The sequence below is a fragment of the Oratosquilla oratoria genome, chromosome 2 (assembly GCF_046742065.1).
Source record: "Oratosquilla oratoria isolate Oo_2021 chromosome 2, ASM4674206v1, whole genome shotgun sequence".
Taxonomy (NCBI): Eukaryota; Metazoa; Arthropoda; class Malacostraca; order Stomatopoda; family Squillidae; genus Oratosquilla; species Oratosquilla oratoria.
Window position 1 is genome coordinate 52,172,700 of NC_134778.1, and position 2,500 is coordinate 52,175,199.

The following is a 2,500-nucleotide window of genomic DNA, read 5'->3' on the forward strand; positions in this document are numbered from 1 at the left end:
CCGAGGATGAGATAGATGTATTGTGTGAAAGGGGCTTCAAGCAAGAGATGAATGTCTGTTGAGCTAGGAAGGGAGAAGACAGGAGATAAGGATGAGTAGAGAATGAATGTATAGATGATACTGTGAAGTAAGGAAGGGAGAAGACAGGAGATAGGGATGAGTAGAGAATGGCTGTGTAGAGATGATACTATGATGCAAGGAAAGGAGGGGCGGGGGATAGGGGTGCTTGTATGTGAATGATATTTTGATGCAGCCCGAAGGGATTTCTCCCCGTCTTCTCTTTTTCTGCATGAAGGGACGGAGAGTGGTGAATCGCCGATTACGTGAAGCGGCCTTGTTGTGGATGTACTGTGCCCTACTAAAATTGCTTCTGACCCAGGGCAGTGGGGCGGGATACAGGGATGACCATTCATCCATGAGGAGCTAAGATGAGACGGAGGAAAGAGTGGTGGATGAGAGTGGAATTGGTGGGAGTAGGTACGTGCCTTTTGGCTTTGCTACCTCCCCTTATAAGGTGGAAAAAACTCTTGGTAGATAGATTCTTTTTCAGCTTCTTTGTTTAGTTTATTGAACTCTGTCTATTGATGATCTTCAGTTGATACTGAAACATGAATGTTATGTAAACATCTCCAGCCATTGGAGAATTCCATAATTGCTCGAACCTTTCATTTCTAAAGTGAGAATGAGAAATAAATTTTAGCCCTCCTGTTATAACCTTGATTTAGCATTCATTTGTATGTAACGCCAGTTCTTCACAGGTTAAAAAAAAAAAAAAAAAAAAAAAAAAAAAAAAAAAAAAATGGTTTCCCATAACCTTTGAAATACGCTAGTTTGAAACTTCGCAGAGCATAATAAGGTTTTATGTAATAGATAGCTTACTGATGATTTCTATACAATTGAAAAGACGTTTTCAATGTTTTCCCATTATTATGTATAAATTCTTTATGTTATTTTTCGTCATATAAGCATATCTGATTGTAATTTGCCTTTCTTGTTCCTTAGCAAATGAAACTATCAAAATTCATAACTCAATATCATCCCAATTAGTTGTTTTTTTATACCCATCTAATTTAATTTTCCCCAGAGATAGTAATTGGTGAGGAGCAGTGTGGGTTTAGGAAAAGTAGGGGTTGTATGGATCAGATTTTTGTGGCAAGGTAGATATGTGAGAAAGCTTTAGAAAAAGGTAAGGATGTTTTTGGGCTTTTATGGATATGGAAAAGGCTTATGACAGGGTAGACAGGAAGGCTCTGTGGGAGGATTTGCATATATATGGGACTGGGGGAAAGCTGTTAAGAGCAATCAAGATTTTTTACGACAGTAGGAGAGCCTGTGTTAGAATTGGGAATCGTGCGAGCGAGTGGTTTAAGGTAAAGGTGGGGCTGCGTCAAGGGTATGTCATATCTCCATGGCCGTTCAATATGCACATGGATGTGGTGGTGCCGGAGGTAAATGCGAAAGTAGTGGGCACAGAGGTAAATGGAAAGATCAATAATGGGAATAACGCTGAGAGGCCGAAAGAGAGCAAGTTGTAAAAGAGGAAGTGGAATTGGGCGATGGAGCAAGTGTGTTACTGAGTGGACGCCGCGAGATGGGGAGCGTGGAAAAGGGAGACCAGACAAGGTAGAGAGACGATATAGAGAAGTTTGCAGGAGTGACGTGGCAGAGGTGGGCGCGGCCGTGTGAATCATGGAATGCTATGAAGGAGGACTGTTCAGTAGAGGACTCAGGGTGGCTGATTTGATATATATATATATATATATATATATATATAAATATATATATATATATATATGTATATGTACATATATATATATACATATATATATATATATATATATGTATATATACGCTAATAAGAACACGGGTACGTGTATTCATTTATGCAAAGTAGACTTGGAAAAAATAAACTAACGAAGCCGAGCGCTTTCTTATATTACATCTTCAGTGCAATGAGTAATTTTTGCACTGAAGACTTAATATACGAAAGCGCTCTGCTTCGATAGTTTCTTTTTTCCAAGTGGTCTACTTTGCATATATATATATATATATATATATATATATATATATATATATATAGATAGATATATATATATATAGATAGATATATATATATATAGATATATAAATATATAGATATATATATATATATATATTCGTATGAAACTTATTAACCCACTGTTGGAGAATGAGATAAGAAAGACAGAAGATTTGTGTATTTCAACCACTGTCTGTTGTCCTCTTCGGCAGATTGATACATATTGTGGAGTGCGCGAGTAAAATAGTCAAGACGGGGTAATTTAGGGGACAGGGAAAGGGGTGACTCAGGTTATATGTCTTTGATCGGAGCATAGGTTGACCGATAGTGAGGTCAAGTCCGGCCGCTGTTGAGATTTATTTATTTGCAGCCATCCAAGTTATGTAGTCGGGGGACCACTGACCTTTCGAGGTATTGAAAATTGGAAGATGTTTCATCAAAGAGGATTCAATAATTTTTCTT

The 2,500-nt window shown here is 37.8% G+C and overlaps 1 protein-coding gene across 5 annotated transcripts in view; it reads left to right on the top strand.

Moving 5' to 3' along the window:
- Positions 1-2,500, top strand: part of LOC143033946 (uncharacterized) — a 226,174-nt gene that overhangs the window by 2,317 nt on the left and 221,357 nt on the right. The window contains exon 1 of one of the 5 annotated variants that reach the window (XM_076199667.1): positions 1-477. This exon is cut by the window's left edge and continues 231 nt beyond it. The exons of the other annotated variants lie outside the window; for them this stretch is intronic. The gene's annotated coding sequence lies outside the window, so the exon portion shown is untranslated. The remainder of the gene's footprint in view (positions 478-2,500) is intronic. 5 annotated transcript variants of the gene reach the window in all.